General features: G+C 36.9%; 1 long non-coding RNA gene across 1 annotated transcript; it reads right to left on the reverse strand.

Annotated features, from left to right (window-relative positions):
- Positions 1-5267: 5267 nt before the first annotated feature.
- LOC308686275 lies at positions 5268-14614 on the reverse strand. Its single transcript, XR_014029560.1, has 8 exons — positions 13872-14614; positions 9398-9465; positions 9089-9136; positions 8782-8855; positions 6744-6811; positions 6478-6589; positions 6102-6180; positions 5268-5590 (listed from the first exon to the last, which is right to left on the reverse strand). It is a non-coding gene; the product is annotated as an uncharacterized lncRNA (long non-coding RNA).
- Between the last annotated feature and the right edge of the window lie 7880 nt (positions 14615-22494).

Below are 22494 nucleotides of genomic sequence, written 5' to 3' on the forward strand. Positions count from 1 at the left end.
TTCAAACGTTGTAGCCAAGTTATGCTGCCTTAGCAGGATGCAGTCTTCTGTTTGAGAAGCACCATACCTTTAAAAGGATAGTTCTCCCAAAAATGAAAATTCTTTCATTAAAGGGGACCTATTATGGAAAATTCACTTTTACATGGTGTTTGAACATAAATGTATGTTGGCAGTGTGTGTACACAACCACCATATAATAATAAAAATCCACCCTCTCCTCTTTTCTCAGAACAAGCAGTTTACAGATTCTACCTTCGGTGACATCACAAATTACCTAGGCCCTGCTAACGACTGCTGAGGGACTCTTCCCTTTGGCATAGTCCCCGCCCTCAGTGAGCTGTATATAGTCCACCATTTTCTACGTACCGGAGCATCTGTAGTAATAAGAAAAATGTCTCAGTTTAAAGCCCCTTTCACACAGAGATTCCGGAAAATACATGGATAATGTGTCCTGAGAGTTGTCCCGGGATCGTTTGATTTTGGTTCATTCACATTGCCAGTGATTTTCCAGAATCTGTGAGTGCGATCACACACATCCCGTAAAGACACGTGACGTCAGGATGTGACGTGTAACGTACACATCAAAATGATTCCTGGATTCGGTCGTACACTAACACATCACGTACCGTTCCACAAAGCTGGCATACGATCTCAGCTTCAGCGCAGATAGTAAGGAGCTCCCTGGTCTCTGCTTCATTCCAGTTTGCAGACATTTTTTCGTTCTTTCTTTGTTGATGATGAACACAAACTTTCTTGTAAGAACAACAGAGTCGCACGATAACTACGTCATTGTGATGGCATGTGTGTCATCAATACGATGCACCCATTATGGCATTGGTCCTGGCGTTTGTTCACACAGGGCGCGTTCTGGGACTGATCCCGGCAATGTTACTAGGTCCCCATTCCGGCATCAATCCCGGCATCAATCCCGGGACGTGTTTGCGTTCACACAGAAGGCACACTAGCAATTTTACGTCAATTTCCCGGGATCAACGCGATGTGTGAAAGGGGCTTAATACTAAGAAAGCCAGGTGTGTTGTTGTTGGATTTAAGAGTGAGCATAAGACTTTCTCTTTTCAAGACTTTCATAAGATCTTCATTTACTCCTGGTGTTGTGCAGAATTTCGACCCCCTGCCAAATTATTACCCCCCACGTTGAAGTCAGTACCTGATTGCCTAATCCTAACACCACCCCTGATCCTAACCCCTCCCCCACAACTAATCCTAAACCTACCAATGCTAGGGGGGTAATAATTTGGCGGGGTCGAAATTCAGCACAACATCGGCAACTGAGCCACTAAAGACTAGGGTGACCAGACACCCGAAAAAATTCGGGACAGTCCCGAAATCTAAGCTGTTGTCCCGAATTCCGAATCCGGCCCTAATTGTCCCGAAAATTATACTAAAGCAAAATCTTGAGTAGTTATTGTCTGATAAAACATCAAAAACTGTCCGTGGAGGTTGAGTTGTCCTGCAGCCAGCCGCCATCGGCTGCTCACTGGCTGCAGCATCTTTTTTGTTTCTTTTTTTGAAGTTCTACAAAGATACCGTAGGCACGAATTTAGATATGCATTGTTAAGTGAGTGCAAGTTGCAGTAGCCGCGAGGACAGAGAACGGTGCAGGCAGACAGTTGTAAAGAGTGATTGATTGGTCAAAAAATTTCTTCGGGTTACACAAAGCAAATTATCTACACAATTATTTAGGTTTCTTATTTAATGACCGACAATTTAGTTGTAATAATAATTTTGGCATAAGGCCAATTACCGGTAGGCTATTGCCTGAAAGGTCTGATTTACGCACTGTTACAAAAGCCATTTTTTTTTTTTTACAATGAATGACATTTGAGTTCATGATTTAAATGTTGTTTTTTTGTGCCAGACTAAAGACTAATGACAGACTGTTGATCTTTGAATAAAAATATGTTTGGTTCAGGTTTGAAATTCATTATCTTTTATTATAGGCTATGTAGTCTAATATCATAGTAAATGATAATTAATTAAGACTCGGAGTCAGAAGTGCAGTCAATTTAAGACGAGAGTCAGAATTATAATAAATTAAATCTTTTTTTTTTACTGAAGATGATTTGCAGTTTCATCAGGCAGAAGTCAGCTTCAAGACTCACAAGGAGTTTGTAGGCCACCCCGGTTACAGTTACAAAGAACACAACATTTATTCTTCACCATAAATGACCTTCACCAAAGTCAAAGCTACGTCCTTGCTTCAGGTTGCAGTTTCTGATTGGCTAAGAAATAGATAAACACACATTTTCCACACATAAACAGATAGACTGAAGCGGACCCTGAATTTAGGCATGTGTGACCTTCCAGGTCACAGATTTGGGTTGCTGGGCGCCAACATGTCAGTGGCTGCAGTTGCTCAAAAGGAGGTCTCTGTAGTGCGGTCAACACCAGAGATAAGTCCCAAGAGGGTATCCCAGCTAGAATTTTTTTGTTCTAAAAATGTTCTGAGAACATTTTCTTGAAACGTTATAATAATGTTTTCAGCGGGTAGTTTTATTTTAGTTCCCAGAATGTTTTTGTAAAAGGTAGGAAAACATTCTCTAAAAACATTCTAAAAATGATTAATGATAGCATTGTTGGAACATTATTCCCTAATGTTCTTATAACATTTTTAGTGGGTAGTTTTATTTAAGTTCCCAGACTGTTCTCCTAAAAGGTAGGAAAACATTCTCTAAAAACATTCTAAAAAAGTTTAATGATAACATTGTTGGAACATTATTCCCTAATGTTCTTATAACATTTTCATTGCGTAGTTTTATGTAAGTTCCCAGAATGTTCTCCTAAAAGGTGGGATAACATTCTCTAAGAACACGCTAAAAATGTTTAATGATAACATTGTTGGAACATTATTCCTAATGTTCTTATAACATTTTTAGCTGGTAGTATTATTTAAGTTCCCAGAATGTTCTCCTAAAAGGTAGGATAACATTCTCTAAGAACACTCTAAAAATGTTTTGTGATGACCTTCTATAAAGGTTTAATCATAACATTTTTAGAACATTATCCCTTTACATTCTCATAAAGTTTTTAGCAGGAAGTTTTATTTTTATTCTTAGAATGTTCTTCTAAAAGTTAGGATAACATTCTCTAAAAATACTCTTAAAAATACTACTTAACATTCTTATAAAGTTTTTAGTGGGAAGTTTTATTTTTGTTCCCAAAATGTTCTCTTAAACATAAAAAATGCTTAGCTATAACATTGTTAAAACATACAATTTTATTAATCTCAAAAATAAAACATAAAAATCTAACAGGTTTATGAATGGCATCCACATAAATTATTAGAAGTTCTGCGTACAGTAGATGCCCAACATTACATGAAGAACTCAGTAAAGTCCAATGTGCAATCACACGTCTTGACTGCTGTTTGCTCAGAGCGCTCATCATCAGTCTTTGCTTGTCTTGGTTCTTGCAGAAAAATAATAGTCATCTGCATTAATAGGTGTTCTACTGTTCTTCTCTTCTTGTTTTTCAGCTGCTCTCCCAGTTAGCAGAATTGAGCTCCTTTCTCTGTGCATGGTAGAGTTTTTCCTCATAGTCTATAAAAGAAGATCATGCAACAGTGTAAACAGAAAGAATACAAATACATATTACATATTAAGATCACAAGCAATATTGACTTTGAAAACTTTCAAAATTAGCCAGCCTAATTATTAATCAGAAATTATGTAAAGATTAATTTATTTAAAAGTATAAATATAATACCTTATGAGTATCTATTTTGTTTCTGTAATTTAAAACATATACTTAATCCATTATATACATGTTAATAACACAACTAGAGGCTAAATTATGTGAACAAACTAGAGCCCAACCGATAAAGGGTTTTGAAGGCCGATACCGATACAAATATTTGTTGGTTTTAAAATAAGATATTCCGATATATCGGCCGATATTTTTATATTTTTATTTTTATTTCAGAAATGCGCAACAAAACATTAACAGACTTCCCTAACATTAGTTATTTGTAGTTATTTATGAGTTTTAACTAAAATAATATGATAATGCATTTTAAAAAGAAACTTGTTTCTTTTATTGTCACAACAGAACAGTGACATTGCCTTATAAACTACCTTATAATTACAATGACAGCTTGCTTATCCCTTTACCTGCACTTTTTAAATTCTTTCCATCAAGCTACATCAAACCATTTTCAATCATCATCAGTTGCTGCCTGCCTTCTAAAACCTACTATTTAGCGATCTAAATCCATTATGTGACTCGTTAATGCTGCGGCTGAACGACAGTCTGCAACGCACACTTGACTTGGCGTCATTGGATTTCACACGTGTAAAAGAAAAGCTAACTTTTATGCACAAGCTACGTTTGATACTTTTTCTCTATGTCTAAATTTTCACTCCTCGCAAGTCTAACTTACATGTTACAATGCAGGGATTGTATGCTAGTTATAAATACAGTATAGGCTACTGTATATTTCTTGTGTGTACACCAGTGTTTGGGAACCTGGCTCGCGAGGTCTCTCACCCTTTACCAACAAACGATAAAAAAATTAAGACGTGCGTGTTCAGTGCTGTTCGCGAGTGTCACGAGTCACCACAGCAATCAACTAACCGCATACGTTTCTGTGGTAACTAGCTCCTGCACTGGGATTCAAGCAGCTGCTGCTTGTTTAGGGTGATGGCGAAAATCATTTTAGAACAGCAGCGAAAATGTAAAAGTAGGCTATATAAACTTTAATATATCCTTTTATTGAAAGGGGTGCTTTGCTGTTCAAAGAGACATTTCAAAACATTTCACCCGCTGGCCGCTGGTACTTTCCCAGCCGGCATTTCAACCTTGATTCACCGTTGAAACAACGTCAGGTACCTTGGTTGAATCAACGTTGAATTACCTTTCGATTTTGCAAAACGGATCAACGTTGATATTGTGACGTCGTTTCACCGCGGAAGAAACAACGTTGATTCACCGTTGAAATCGCGACGTCGTTTCACTCTTACCTTTCGGGTTATGGTCTTCTTTCGACGTTGAATCAACGTTGAATTACCTTTCGATTTTGCAAATTGAATCAACGTTGATATCGTGACGTTGTTTCACCGTCTTACCTTTCATCATGGGATAATACAATTGTACATTCAATTACAACCTAGTTTGCAGTTGGAACATGAGTCATGACAATGCTGACTGAATTAGTGATTAACTGTCCATATTGTACACTAAAAATTGTTAACTATCAAATGACTGGCAGCAATGGCTTAAACACATTAAATAATGAGTTAACACATGCTCAGGATTGTAAAACAAGTTTTATTCTGAAAAAACAAAAGTCTAAAAATACTTTCTAAAACAGATGAAAAACATCTCAAACTTTAAATTGCAGCGTTTTCGAAGTAATGTTAAAAACCTGTAGAAGTAAACATCTAAATAGAATATTTAAAGACAGTTTTTGTTCAATTACATTTAATATTTAAAATGTACAGTGAAAAAAAAAGTTTTAAAATTCTCAATAAAATGTGACAGCCTTGTGCAGTGCTCCAACAGAGTCCCAGCTCGAGGTCCATTCCGATGCCATCACTTCCTCTTCACTTCTTGCCCGCTGTCTGCTACTATCCTATAAATAAAAGCAAAAACACTGAAAACTGAAAACACTGAATACAAAATAATTCATGTACAAGATTTTCACTTTACAGTTTAATTTGTAGGGTAGGAAACAAAGTATACAACACTATCCATTCTAAAACACATATGTATCCAGATGTACTTTTACACAAGAAATTCTTCAAAGCCCCAAGGTGGAATTGTAAAAAATGTAATATTACTCCCATGTGTCAGTTACGGTTAGTATAATTATAAGGTCATGATTTCATCCTTAAAACAGATAAAGAAATCAACAAATTGTGGTGTTGAGCTGAGAGGGTTGAGGTCTGTTGTTCTTTATATCGTTCAATGCAGGTTTATATTGTTTCAACAATTATATATTTCTGATAATATTTGTGGAGAAACAATACACATTACACTGTTTTAATTCAGAATCCTAACCATACATTGTACCAATTAAAAGTAATTTATTAAATCAAGTAAAATAAAAAAAATAACAACACAAAAGGCCAATGAATCCGTACCAGAAGTGACAGTGCAATGTAGCAGCTAAAGAATAATCCTCCACCAAATTGCCAGTAATCAGCTGGATCCTTGGCGAATCTGAAGGGGGGAAAGAAGAAATTATTCAATGAAAAGTCCTTAAAAAGCTTCTTTTTTTACAATTCCTTTAAACAATCTTAAAAATTGATTTAAATTGTAAAAACGTTTGCCATTAAAACATTCACACATGAACTGAGTAATGTCATCTTTGAGACTGTTAGTATTAATTTACATGATTAAAAATGTAAACATACACTTAAAGCATGGAAATCCCATCAGAAATGTGTATCATAGCAAGGGAAGCACACACAAAAAAGCCAAATGGTACACCAAAATCAAACCATCAAATAATTTTACCTGCAGCTGCATTTATCCTATTATGACACGTCTGAGGGTCTTTCCCTTAATGGTTTCCAGTGATTAAAGAAAGGCCTGATGAAGGTGACATGAATCCACTTTCAGTGCGCCACTTCAGCAGAAGAAAGACAAAAGGACAAAAAGTTACTCAGACTTTCTATCAGTAACGTTAACGTTAAATGTGTTACTTTAAAGGTGAAAATCATACTTAATACTATATATTAATCCCAGTGTAGGTTTTCGAACAGTGGGTAAAATTGACTTACTGTAGTTGGTGAATGGGTCTTTCTGTTGGGTGTTCTCCCCCGATAAAAATCTTATTCCAATGCTTGATCTAAAAAAAAATGTAAACAAATATCTTTTCAATATCGTTATCAGTGTTTGAATAGGTTATCTAAACTTCTAACGAATAAATGACAGTTTTATCACTTTACTCATTCCCACGCTTTTTTACCTCTCATGCGTTTTTAAACTAACGTTAGCTGACAACATTAACGTTAGCAGCTAAACACACAAGTTAGCTAATGTTACCAACAACAAAACACAGCAATGTCAGATGGTACTAACTTACATTGAAATACGTGCTAATATCACTACGCTAATGGTGAATCAGTACAAAAACACACACAGAGATAACTTAATTTATTTATTTTATGAGGTTGCAGTAAGCCTAAATGACCGTTACCCGTGTCCATAAACGTTAGCTGCTAGACTGTAAAAAGAAAAAGAAAATTCTTACCTGCATATCGCCAGTATTTTTAAATAAATACTGTTCGTTTTCTCACACAAACCGCTCGTTTCGTGTCTTAGGCCATCAATGTGTACTTACGATGGGGAATTGTTTAATTTGGACGATGGGGAATTGTTTTAATTTGGACTCTGTGCATGCTCTTTGAGACAGTGACCACAGACCTGCATTATATGACTGACAGACAAGAACGGTTTGACCTGAAAATATCAAAATTTAAACTACTGCGGAAAAAAAGACACCTAAATCTTGGATGCCCTTGAGGTAAGCTAAAACATACCAAAATTTAATTTCAAAGTGAACTATCCCTTTAAAGCTGCTCGTGAACCGATCATCTCTTCCTTCTAGTTAATTTATAGCATCAAATAAACATGAATGAACATAATAGGGAATGATGTTTTTACGCGAAAAGATGTCGGTACACTTAGTTTTTCAAGTTTAAATCCTCCAATGTTAATCTACTAACTCTCCTGACTGCTTTGTCGGACAAAATGGCGGATTATGATTGGTCACATCGCCTGTCAATCATACTCCCTGTGAAGGGTTGATGACGCAAAAATAATAACGACTCCACTGAAATTATTTGAAACTAAAGTAACGAGCCAATTTTTTGGAATAAAAAAAGTAGAAAGTACCGATATTCATGTTAAAATGTAAGGAGTAAAAGTAAAAAGTCGGCACAAAAATAAATAGTAAAGTAAAGTAAAAATATCTGAAAAATCTACTTGAGTACAGTAACGAAGTATTTGTACTTCGTTACTTCCCATCTCTGCATATAGCCTATAACACGCTCTCACATGTTTATTTTTTAATAAACCATATTCAACAACATATAAAAATGAAATAATCTTTATAGTAATTTGATAAAGCCGCAGCCATCATTACCAAGCGCGAACCATTGACAGTGAATGAAACGAAGCGAACTTAGCCTGCAGGCCATAGTGTGACATGCGTAAACCAATGGTGTAAACATAATCATAGATGACACGCCACAGGTTTTTATTTTTATTTAAAAGAAAGAATGTAGCTTATGTTTGTATGTAGGTCTAGGCAATTTATATTCACAATACTTAATAACTAATATTATTTTTATTGCATTTGTATTAGTTGTTTGAAGAGTTAAAAGAAAAATCGGTCGGTCTTAACGCAAGTTTACAACCGGCAAGTCAGTCGGACTAAAAGGGAAAAATAAATAAATAATTGGGTCGGTACTAAATTGACAGGGTTACGGCAAACAAATATTTTAAGATTTTAACATTTTTTAAGGATGGCGTGAGATACAATTTGCAAGACAATGTATTTAATAAATAGTGCGTGTAATTTCTTCAGTACCATCAGCAGAACTGATAACGTCCAAGCTTATCGATACTGCGGTCATCCATAATTTGGCCCCAGGGCCCATTAATACTGGGTTTCAGTACCCATGCCTACATATGGGTGTGTGCATATGGATGAAAGCCTGTTGTGTACCGAACACAACAGGCTTTCATCCATATGCACACACCCCAAGAGACCGACTCTTGATTTGTGGTAGTAGCAGCTATTGTGAAACTCACCTTCTTCATCTACTGAGTGTGGATGGTCTTGTCCTGAAGAATCACAGGGCCAAACGCTAGGGATTATATCTCATCTGATAACAAGAGCATAGCCATAAGTTTAAGAACTCTAATGATATCTTTAGCCCCTGATATTGCATTGGGGATATCAATTCAAACATTTTAAAGGCTAAGAGTATGAGCCATGAGTAAGCTGGCCAGATATCTGTGAAAAATAACTTGCATGCCTGAATCACATTTAGCATTTAAAAGTAAAAAAAAAAAATCAGTATTTATCAGTAAAAAATACACACAAATAAATAAATACCCCTGAGTATGGTGTCTGTCTCACTGGCCAACATAACTCAAAACAGACCTAGAGAAATAAAATAAAATATACCAATGACCATGATATCCTGTTATCATAATAGTTAAATAAATTATTATAACTACGACCATTATACCATTATATTTGTCGCCTATTATTTAGCCTACAGGCTTCTCAAGGCTTCACAATCACACTGAAAAAACCTGGGGTTAATGATTTTAAAATGTGAGACTTCTTTCAAAAGCATAAATAACAGACCCCAAACTTTTGGACAGCAGTGCATTGTATGTTTGAGGTGGTTTTGCTTACTAGTCATATGGTTCATAGCCGTGGAGATTTTCTTGGACGGGGGTGCAGCAGGCCTTCAGCATTATGATCTACAGTAGGAACATAACATGCAATTTCACAGAGCCAACAATGTAACATAGATTTACAATAGGGTTTATTACAAGAAACCAAGCTAGAGCAGAGGTGAACTGCAGAAAAGAGAAATAATAATAATAATATATATATATATATATATATATATATATATATATCTTAAGATAATATATGAATTAATATAATAATTAATTATATATTAATATAAATAGATGCATATGAAATTAATAAAATGATTGGAAGTAAGCTAATTTATTTAACCTAAAAGAATGCACTGCACTGTTAGTAAGTGACGTCACTGATTAACAGTGCAGCGCATTCTTTTAGGTTAAATAAATTAGCTTACTTCCAATCACCCATTGACAAATTACCAGCAAAACAAAACTATCAAAAACTGTTATCTACACAAAGATGTGGTTAAAACCCCAAACTTTCATAAACAAGAGCTCCAGTCTATAGTTAGCCTTAACTTATCTTCTGAAAATGATTGAGATGCTAACGGACTTTTTCGAAGACAAAACCATTTCTATAAAGTAAATATTCAACAGGAGCGTGTCAATTACACGTAATAAAGGTGTCAGGGAGGTTTGTATGTATTATTTGTGTGAATTTGTTGACTAAACTCACCTGAAAGCAGTGAAAACAACAGCGAGAGACAAGAGTTTTGCTGTGTGTCAGTTGATGACGTTTCCCGTTTCCGTCTGCTCTCGCGCAGCGCGCGCGCGCGCTCGCTCCAGTGTTTGAATGCGAATGTTCGAATGTTCACGCGCACGCACATTAAAACACTTCAAAGTCACGCAGCATTTAAATAAACATCTAGAATTAAACATAACAATTTAAAAAATCATTAATATTAAATCATGAATTTTAAACTCATTGTGTGTGTAGTTCTATGACCCATTAATGTGCAATATGCCAGGTTTATGGCACGCGATCAAAATTGTGACAGAAGCATTAAAAGTTTATTTTATTTTTGAAAAATTCAATTTACATTTATATAATAAGTTGCGTTACAGTACTAATAATTGTGTTATATTACTAAATGGCAAGCAAACAAACAAACAAAAAAAATCTGGGTTCCAGTCGGTTCCAATAATTAGTGTATTCAACTTCGTCTATATTAGCCTAACTTATTGTGTGTGTGTGTGTGTGTGTGTGTGTGTGTGTGTGTGTGTGTGTGTGTGTGTGTGTGTGTGTGTGTGTGTGAATTATTATTATTATACATAATTATATATATATATAATAATAATAATAAGGTGAGATGTTCATCAGCTTGGCTAGGCTGGGAGACCAGCTAAAACCAGCTGACCACCAAATTGTCCAGGCTGGGAAACCAGCTTGATCAACTACGCCAGGCTGGGAGACCAGCTAAAACCAGCAAAGCTAGGCTGGGAGACCAGCTTGACCAGCTAGGCCAGGCTGGGAGACCAGCTTAAATAAGCTAAGCCAGGCTGGGAGACCAGCTTGACCAGCTAGGCCAGGCTGGGAGACCAGCTAAAATAAGCAAAGCCAGGCTGGGAGACCAGCTTGACCAGCTAGGCCAGGCTGGGAGACCAGCTAAAATAAGCTAAGCCAGGCTGGGAGACCAGCTTGACCAGCTATAGGCCAGGCTGGGAGACCAGCTAAAACCAGCTACTTCCAGCTTAAACCAGCTAAAACCAGCCAACCAGCTTAGGCTGGTTTTAGCTGGATTTTTCAGCAGGGTCACCAGGCAGAGATAAAATAATCCAGGTCTGACCGAGTAATCAACGCAAGCAGCAGCTGCTGACCGACCGAGAGTAATGCCTGGTTCAGATTACACGATTTTTTTGTCTGTTACGATAGTCACTGTGTCAGATTACACGATTTTGACTCCTAAAAATCTTGTTATGTCGTGGACAAGAAACATGTCAGACTACACGTTGTTTTCCGACCAGTCATCGACGCGAGCCGTCTCACACACTCATTCACTCGCACATACACACGCTCACTCACATAGCCTACACGCAATCACTCTCACACACACACACACACACGCTCTCTCACTCACACACTCACTCTCGCGCACACACACAGTCACACACACATGCTCTCTCACTCACACACTCACTCTCGCGCACACACAGTCACACACACATGCTCTCTCACTCACACACTCACAGTCACACACTCGCGAACACACACTCTCTCTCTCTCACTCACTCACTCACTCGCGCACCGTCGTCGTGGAGGACCGTTAAAAAATTAAACATGCTAGTCTTTTTGTCGTGATGTCGTGAAGCATCGCAGACGCGACGTAGGTTGTCGCCCACTATGACACACTATACGAGATGAAACGATCGAATCTTGCGTCCCGACGCCCGTTGTCGTTTGCGAATCCCCACGACACCCTACGTCAAATGGATCGTGCCAAAATCGGGCTAAAATCGTGTAATCTGAACCAGGCATAACGGACGTATTTTCAAACTTAAAATAGGCGGGCAGAGCTGCGCACACTCTCATTGGACAGTTTCCTGGAAGACAGAAAGATTAACCAATCATGCTCAAAGTAAAACGCCGAAACAACCAATAACAATAGTTTGCGCGAGTTAACATAGTGGTGTAGGGCAGTTTTATTTGCTGTCTGTATTAATATTTAATTAATTGGTCAAATGACATGACAGTGTGAATACAAATGTAATAATGCAATCTAAACTGTTAGGCAAGCAGACAAAATTGTAAATTCACACAAAACCACATAAGGCAAAAGGTTTCTGCTGCACTGCTCTCTTGAGGGTGAAACGATTATTGTTAATAATGATAATAATTGTATTTTTACATATATACACTGAAGAGCTGTTATGATAAAGTCATTAAATGCTAATTAATTGTCATAATAATACGTTAAAAGGCAGATATTTTTGTAGTATGTTGTCGAAAACATTACGTTGTTTCAACGTACAGATCTTGTAAAAATTTCAACGTTGATTTAGAAGTGTTTTTGTTAACCTTTTTCAACCATTTAGCATTAAACGTTATTTCAACGTTGTTTCAACGTTGAAACAACAACTGACATATTTCAACCATATTTCAACGTTGATTTAGAAGTGTTTTTGTTAACCTTTTTCAACCATTTAGCATTAAACGTTATTTCAACGTTGTTTCAATGTTGAAACAACAACTGACATTATTTCAACCATATTTCAACGTTGAAGGTCGGTCATGTGCCGGCTGGGTTCACTTTTGCCGCAGAGACCCTTTATGTCCTGTAAATGTGTCGTTTATAATCTGCGCGGATTTCAGTTGACGATTCTGTTTAGTTATTAATAATAAAACATGAATGAATGAGAAAGAAAAGAGCAGGATGTGCTTTATATTGAAAAGAAATATTAAAAGCGCGATAAGTCGCGAAAGAGAACTGAATTCTACTGACAGGATGCTGTGCGCGCGCTCCGAGCGTGTAACACGGACAAGTACGTTAGTCTTTGCGATCCTAACGGCCAAATAAACATAGAAATATTTAAAAATGCCAAGCCGAGTATTCCCATGGCGTAAACACAGTAGAAGTAGCTACTCTCTCTCTCTCTCTCTCTCTCTCTCTCTCTCTCTCTCTCTCTCTCTCTCTCTCTCTCTCTCTCTCTCTCTCTCTCTCTTCGTGATGGTCAGCAGCACGATTAGGTAGCACGTCCGTTTTTCATTTATCGGCCATTATAAATGCCTATACCGATAGTTTGGAAAATGCCTAATATCTGCCGATAATATCGGCCTGCCGATAAATCGGTCGGGCTCTAGAACAAACTACAAACTTGGCTTGAGAAGTGTGAACCTCAAACTCAGGTCGCCTTGAGCACAGTTGCAGCATGTCACAGCACTGCCCACGATGCTTTTGCTCTGATGTAACAGCTCATTTTCATCAGTTATATTGTCTATGGATTGTTACATTTCTTACAGATTTCTGCTTGTTTTAAATCAGAAATACAGATAAAGTAGCACTGCATTTGAATGCATTGGCGATAGAACAATTTCTAGTGTGATTTAATCATACCTGTGTATCGTCTCTTTGCTATTAGCTAAGCTGTAAGTTTTAGTTACTTCAAAAGCAGAAAGAAATGCTATAACTTCTGTTTCTACGCAGTTTCTTATTGAGAAATCACAGGACAGTGTTGACACTAACTTTCTGTGCCCCAGGTTTCTGTGTGCGCACAATCTGCACGTTAAATGTGAGCTACTGTCTGTGCATATTGTGGTGAGTTCTGGTATTACACTCACTTTCCTGAATAACCCCTAGTTTCAATGTGTCAAGGTGGTCTTTTGCTGTCAGGTCAGAATAAGTACTATTCCCTCTCTAGCTTGTTTAATTTATACCAGTAAATCTAGTCCCTACACTCCCAGGAAAACAACAAAAATCATTTTAACTAGACATATGAATTAAATTCATGCTTACCTTCCAGCAGAATCGCTCTTGGTACCCTTGTTATCTTCGGTTATAAGAAGGATTAATAGAATTGCTCTGTCCTTTGCTATTAGAACTAGCTAACAGGGGACGTCCCCCGGACTTTTCGAACGTCCCCTTAGGTCCGCATTTGGTCCGCTTTGTTAACGTTCCCGAGCGGACGTTCGGAGGACGTCCGCATTTGGTCCGCTTTGTAACGTTCGCTGACGGACATTCCGATGACGTCCGCATTTGGTCCACTTTGTAACGTTCGGTGACGGACATTCCGATGACGTTCGCATTTGGTCCGCTTTGTAACGTTCGCTGACGGACATTCCGATGACGTTCGCATTTGGTCCGCTTTGTAACGTTCGGAGACGGACGTTCTGAGGACATTTGTCCGGGCCAGTGTGCGAACGTCCCTATTTCGTCCCTCACCTGCCATTTCCATGACAACACTTGCAAAATCCAGTCGCACATGCTTTTTCTTTTATCATCAGACCTGACAGCTTGCAACTCAGACAAAAGAATAATTAAACAAAAATATAAATGCAAATAAACTAAAAATATTTGAATTAATTGTAAAATTAAGTTTGTTAAAAATGTTAGTGTTTTAATGTTATGTTAAGATAATAAACTTAGTAACTTCTATCACTAGTTAAAGATGTAATCAAATCACAAGACTTTTTTCAGCGTTATAATTTAAACATCAAAATATGATAATTGATTCAAATATCATATTTTAATATGTGACCCTGGACCACAAAACCAGTCTTATGGGTAATGTTTTTTTTTATTTTTTTTTTTATTGATATTTATACATCTGGCCACGAACGTGACTCCTAAACGAAGACCATCAGAGGGTTAAGGTGGGATTCGTGGGAAATGTACAAAATATCTTCATGGAACATGATCTTTACTTAATATCCTAATGATTTTTGGTATAGAAGAAAAATCTATAATTTTGACCCATACAATGTTTTTTTGGCTATTGCCACAAATATACCCGTGCAACATAAGACTGGTTTTGTGATCCAGGGTCACATATAAGCTACAATTTATAGGCTATTCATGCATGAAGAAAATAAGGTTGAATGCAGCTCTAAAAGAATGCATCGACTTGAGGAAAACGGCAGCCAAGGAAAACGTGAAGAATGGAAAAGCACATTGCTGGGAAGAAAGTGGAGAATAACACAGGTAAGACAAATAAAATTATCCTAACTGTCCTATCCTATCCTAAATTATCAAACTGTTGGTCAGGCGAAGGTGACTGGTTTTATTCAAAAGAAGTTATTTTAGGAAAAATGTTATTCTAATTATTGCACAATTATTCTGACTGATAGCACATGCAGCTCAAATAACAAAAAAAAGTGTAATATAGCTACACGGGGAGAAACAAGCAAGTGACGATCAAGTGCACCTAAGCGAGTGACGTCATTCCTTATGGTACGCACCATGTATCCATGGCAACGCTCAGCTGTAGTGACAGTTATAACGGTCCTCCTCAGACGCGGCCTTTTGTTTTCTCTTTCGTCTGTCTAAAAGGTATTTTTAATTTTTAAATTAGTATACATTAGTTACCGTAACCACTGTCCATCTTTAAATTATATGAAAATGTTACCTTTTAAAACGTTTGCTTAAGTTGTCTGCCGTGTACCGCTGCTAACCGTATGCTAACACTACGAAGCTAACGTTAATGTTATGATGAGATGAGACGACGTTATATTTAACATATATGGATATATTATATAGACATATACAATCATAATACTACTGAATGTGTTTATTTTGTTGTTTTAGGTAGATGCCAAGGGGAAGAATTGCTGGACTAACCCCACAGCTGACGGACAAACACACACACACAGCTGCCAGTGCGTTTGAAGACACACACACACGGGTCATTCCTGGTATGCGGTGACATTTTGGCTTCATAAGTGTTGGAAAAAAAAAGTACATGATTTTCATGTTTTTAGCATTCTACCAAAATAGTGACATGTTTACCTATAAGGAATACATATTGGTCAAGCTCAGGGACTCAAAAAATAATAATTATGGCTAGATTGTTCAGACACTGTCCATGAAAATATTCCACCCTGTTAGGGACATATACATAGTTATCACAACATGTTAATAATGTAAATGTTAAACAATAATAAACTTTTCTTGGGTAGTATATGTCCCTTATGCCATCTTAGAATTTTTTCTTCTTCTTGAAACAAGCAAAACAATTTTTGATGAATAGTATATGTCTTGATTATTAAAAACAGGTACTTTTTGTGCCCATTTTTGCAAATAATATGGTAAATAATAATAAAAAAATTGGCTCAAAAACATATATATGCTGTTCGTGCTCCTCACCTCACAAAATAAGACAAAAAAGTATACCAAACATTTAACGTTGCTGTCAAATTATTATTTAAAATGACTGGTCTAACAGGGTGGAAAGAGGCATAACAGGGTGGAATAGAATATAACAGGGTGGAACACCAGTGTTAAAAGGTTCAGTGGATGAGCTTTTTGTCATTGTCCTGCATGGTTTGCCATCAGTAATGTGTGTAATTGCACCTATATAATACTGTTTCAAAACAATAAAATAAAAAAAAATCCAAATTTCCTTTGGGGGAGGGACACAAAAAATAGTTATGTGGTTCCTAATCACAATCAATTATGGTGGCTAAACAATTCTCTCTTCAGATGGCTAGAGAAATATTTACAAATTAGAGAAGACAGACATAATAAATTAAATTTTTATTTATTTATATTTGATTAAAAATAAAGATACTATAATTAATTTGAAATAACCAGATTAACAAACATATACAAAATCCCATTAGAATTTCCACCCTGTTAGTTTCACATTCCACCCTGTTAGGTGTATAGATCTAACAGGGTGGAATCTAACAGGGTGGAAAATTCTGAGCTAAGTTAGTCATAGCTCTTTGAGTGATCAACATTTAGCTAGCTAACCTTCTACAGATGAACAGAAATTTTATAACTATGTCAGATTTGTTTTTACATTTTTTTGATAGGAAAAACATTCTCACTAACGTAGCCTAACAGGGTGGAACTTTAAGGTTGAGACAAGCAGGATAACATTTCAAAAACAACAAAAAAAGTTAGGAGTGAGAGTTGGAGCTTATCTCAGTTTGTACAGTTGAATTCAAGCGGGAAAAAGAAATGATGTCACTTCTTGAAAATGGTTTTAATGAAATTGCAGTCGGATTTGGAAGGCAGAAAAGTGCATTCTAACAGGGTGGAAGATGACTTCAGGGACGCAGTAATTGAAGAATTTTTTAAGAAAAAGACCTATATTTTCACATGATTTATATGTATGATTAGAGGCAGTTTAGCCTACACTGTTAGAAAAATCTGTAAAAATTACAGTATTACTGGCAGCTACTTGCCAGTAACTTACTGTAGATTTAAATTGATGTTATTTACTGGCAACAATTTGTTCAAAATTAAATGAACATTAAACATTAACAAGTCTTTATCTTTACAGAATAAAACTAAAATAACATCCTCATGCAAAGCATTCTGGGAACCAAAATCTGAAGGAAAAAAACAGAAAAAGGTTGATGAAGATTTCTGGTTCCCAGAATGCTTTGCATTAGATTGTTATTTTATAATTTTATTCTTTAAAGACAAAGACTTGTTAATGTTTAATGTTCATTTAACTTTGAGCAAACTGTTGCCAGTAAATAACATAAATTTAAATCTACAGTAAGTTACTGGCAAACAGCTGCAAAACTACAGCAAATTTTTTACAGTGTAGTTAATAACATAATTTAAAAATATTTTGAGTTTTTTGTCATTTCATTGTTTACATTTCTTGCAGAAGTTGATTACTGTGCACTGAGGACATGATAAAATTGAATGCATACATCAATTAAAATTGTGTAAAATACAAAATAGTATTTTTAATGTCTATTATCTCTGTTTAAATGGTAAGGAATATTTAAATCTACAATTTAAGCCATTTATTATAAATATGTGACTCATTTTAGAGAAAATATGAGTAAATAAATCATTGGGACAGGAAAGTCACCGCATACCAGGAATGACCCACTTACACTGAAAGAGCACAACACCTTTGTTCAAATAAAATACATTTACTTTGTTCCTTACAACGTTTGTGTTTTCTTTGGTTAGCCAGAAGTAAAATAAAATATAATGATATTCAGGGGACTAAACGCGAAAGTCCCCTAAACGTTCCGAATGGCCGCTGGTGGTCCTGTGAATGTCCTCTTGAACGTACGGAGGACGTCTTCGCAAACGTCCGCGGGACATCAAGCGGACTCCACATGGGGACGTTCGGGGGGACGTTCGCACAGGCCATTTAGGGGACGTTCTGGGGACCTTTTTTTGTTAGCTGGGTTTAGCAGCTGAAGTAAGACTTAACAGTGATTGTCTTTAGAAATAAAAAATTATTTATACAAAAGATTAAAACACTGATTATACAAAAATTAATACTTGTAGCAAATCAAAAGAAAATGTTACAGAATATAAAACTTCAGCTTATTCAATCTCAACAGGGCAGTCCTGTATGAGTGAATATTACAAAGACTAATTACCTTGTAAGCAGTTCAAGCAGTTAGGAGTAAATATCAACTTGTTCTCATCCGAGGTTTTCCAAGTTAATACAGCATAGCAGTTCAAACCAAAAGAAATTCAGCTAGAATTAAACTAGAAGAGATTTTAATTTCTCTCTAGGGATGCAATCGACATCAAAATAAAAAATGCAGCAATCAGCAGTCAGAAAGCAGTTATATTTATATGGAACTCGGTTACATTGTTCCTATGCAGTTTCTTGGGTTTTTCCAGAGGAACTAAGTCTCATGACAGGGTCTTGCGACATTAGCTGTCTATTGACTCTGAGGGGGTTTTTGGTGACACTGCTGTTTCCCATAAATGGGCATTCTTGCGTCCTTTCCATCCTCTGCGCTTCTTCGGGCTTCTATGTATGTGTGTGCGTGCATATGTATCTGGAAGTGTGTTTGTAGGTTCGCAATACCTGTTAAAATTCACAAATCCTGCCACGCCCCCTCTCGAACGTGCAATAACACTTCCATTCATAATCATTCTGTCATTTCTATCAAAACTCCTTGGGTAAATCATATCCAGTTCATAAATTTTAACCTTAAAAACAAATTGCGTTGGAAATATGAAGTCGAGACAGCACTCATGGAACCTATATGTTAACTCATTTTCCCGATGGAAGAATCCCATCGTCACTCTCCCGTGCTGAGTCAACAAACTCGCCATGCTCCTGCGGAACCACCGCTGGGACACAGGTTTCCACCTGAATAAGTCCCGATGTCTCGGGGCTTGATCCAATTTCACCAGATCCTCTGGGTACAGAGCCAGCTCGGAACCACTGTCCGCCAAGCTCTCGTCCAACACAGCTCCCACCGGGCTTGTGTCAGGCGCCGCAAGCAGATCTAATGGATCAACGACAATAGAGTAAGTGATACGCCCATCAAAGCGCACCTGTTTAGTACAGAACCCCGAGACAACCTTATTTCGCCAAAGGTATGTTTGAATGTCAACACAGCACGTAGTCTTGGTCACACGTTCCCTGTTCCCAATTAGTAATTCAATTGCTTCATCTAACTCGATGATCAGCCATTTCATCGCAATGATAAATCTCATTGCATCATAGGTCAAGTAATGAGTGCAGCCTGGACCCGTAAAATCAGCCCCGCGATCATAAAAGGTAAAAGTCTTCATTTCGGCCATGAAATAACCCTTGGATATTATACATGATTGACAGAAATTTCGAAACTCAAAGCAACCCCGTTTGTATGCTTCAATTTTCAGTGGATAACATTTAAACTCTAAACAGTCATCACACATCTTATACATCCCATGATTGTTGGCGCTTCTCCGTTCATCCGGACCCTATTACAATAACACAAAATAAAACAATAACAAATCAACTTTTAGTTACTTCATCCAGGAACACAAACCCCAAAACTGATCAAATCAGGGAATAAACACAGTCGCTATATATTTCCCACACGTAATTAATATCTCGTGAAGTTTAGCTTCTTATTCCCATTTGAAATAAACGAAAATAAACATCAATGAACAAATCAAATAATCAAAAAATCAGAAATCATCTGAAATTATTCAAAAAGCACAGATTGGCAATTTCTTCAGAACTATGATCGTTCATAACTTGTTTGTACAGTTCGCCAATTTAAACAAAAATTAAACGAAAGCAAATAAAACAAGAGAGTAAAACAAAATAAGCTCAGATGTAAATGTAATTTTTCCCACACCATTGAACATACATACAATTAATCAATGGTTTAATAAAAGAAAATAAATCTCCCCAATTAATGAATGGTTTAATAAAAGAAAATAAATCTCCTTAAACATTACATGGTCTAAAATAACGAACTTATTCTACATCTGTCTAAAAATTCAAACATAAACGAATAATCATTTATTCCAACCCAGAAAAAATAACTTTGGTTCGTTCGCGAATTTCGAACTCCCCGACATCATTAAAACTAACAAATAAATTATTGCTAGCTTAATCACCAGTGGTCTTAAAACTGTATTTCGTCTATAGCTAATAATGATCAAAAATATGTAGGCAAGGCATGCCAGTCCCAAACCTACATATTTAAGCCAAATCATTTTAATATAGCACTGCGTTAAATTATACACAGCTATGGCAACGGCAAAAATCATAACTGCCACAATGCCCTTGAAGCCGAAAATTTTAATAAATCGAGAACTCCTGAGTAATTGGGATATTAAAATTAACACTAACGAAAAAGCATTAAGTACATTATATAAGGTCAGGCTTAAACACATCAAGACTATTTGTTCTGACATGCGACCGGTTAAAATTCTGTAACCTTGTCATTCCCTCAGACCTCCTTATAGCCCCTCTCACTATAATAGGTCACCCCTCCGGGTCCTGCTCACTTGCCATTTCCTGCTCCTCACTGGTTTCTGCTGAACCAGACACTTTCGAAAGTTTCCGGCACACCAGCCCCATTTTCGTTGATTTAATAATCAAAACCAATGTTACAATTATTGCAACTATAATTGTTAAAATTATAATAACGATCTTTATGTAGTACCAATATTCTATTATTAGGTCCCAAATAGAAACCGCAAATCCTGTTACGTTATCTACCACCCATAGAAACCGCAAATCCTGTTACGTTATCTACCACCCACAGAGGTCTCTCTCTCTCTCTCTCTCTCTCTCTCTCTCTCTCTCTCTCTCTCTCTCTCTCTCTCTGAATCGATATTTGACGCGATCTAAGTTTCCTTCGGAGGACTTTTGGCGCTGCGCACAAACAAATGTGACTACAGCCTCTCACAAGTCAGAAAGACACCACAACGCCAATCAGTTTAGCCAGGGCCGTTTCTAGGCATAGGCAAACTAGGCGGTCGCCTAGGGCGCAAACAGCTGGGGGGCGCCATTGAGAGCCCCCACCACACCAAAAGATTTTTGCCCAAGTGAGTGGAAGAAAAATCCTTCTTTCTTTACATTTCCGACAATGGAGCGTATATTTGCACTAAGTGCCTGTCTTTTTTAGCAAAAATACGCCCACTACTATATATCTACAGTGGCATAGGTCGTAAGGCGTGAGGTGCTTGAAAGTAGCTTTGGATGCGTTCGACCTGAGTTCGAATCCGCCTTTTGCCGAAATCGCTCTTCTCCCTTTCCCCAACACTTGAGATGTAAAATTTATAGCCTAACATAAAGGTCTCTAGCGTTATATTTTGTCAATGAATTAAAATCGAAATCAAAAGGCTTTGTGCCTTTATAAAACAGCACAAGACTTTAATTAAGTAGCCTAGACATTCTGTTTGTGCTGCATGATTTAAAGAAAAGTGCGCACTTTGCTCATGCGATCAGCATGGTGATCTGGTGTTTTTCTCCAAAATAAAAGCTCAAGGGTTTATTTCTTGCAAGTGAAGAAATTACGAGGACAAAAGTATTGTAATTTTCCGATACTATAGTGTAATGTAAATTATACTTTTGAAATATTCATTTTAATTTATAAAGTAGCCTACATATGATTAGCTATATGGATTTTACGTCATAGGAATACTTATATAAATCATAAACACCAGTGATAATGTAATGTAGACTGAGACTCTATATCATGATAACTAATGAGATGTTTGAGCCCTCTTTAGTGTCCAGGTACAAGTCAATGGTTTTTCTTTGTTCAATGTGCACAGTTCATGGGTTGAAGCTCTTAAATTTTAGCTCTCAAAGTACCAGATTGATGCATTAATTTAACCTTAAAATGTACAAAATTTTCTTGCGGGGGAGCATGCCCCCGAACCCCCCTAGAAGGATAGTGGAGGGAGGGAGGGAGGGGGGGGTCAATAGGAATCTTGCCTAGGGTGCCAAAAAGGCTAGAAACGGCCCTGAGTTTAGCGATGTGTATTCAGGAGGCGGGAGTCAGGTGACTAAACCGTTTGTGTAATTGGCCATTACGACGACAAGCCGAAATTATATAGGAGTAACGAGGCTATTTTTAAAATGTAAGGAGTAGAAAGTAGCCTACAGATAATTGCGTCAAAATGTACGGAGTAGAAGTAAAAAGTCGTCTGAAAAATAATTACTCCAGTAAAGTATAGATACCCCAAATTT

This window comes from Scardinius erythrophthalmus (assembly GCF_964197995.2).
Source record: "Scardinius erythrophthalmus genome assembly, contig: HAP1_SCAFFOLD_81, whole genome shotgun sequence".
Classification (NCBI taxonomy): domain Eukaryota; kingdom Metazoa; phylum Chordata; class Actinopteri; order Cypriniformes; family Leuciscidae; genus Scardinius; species Scardinius erythrophthalmus.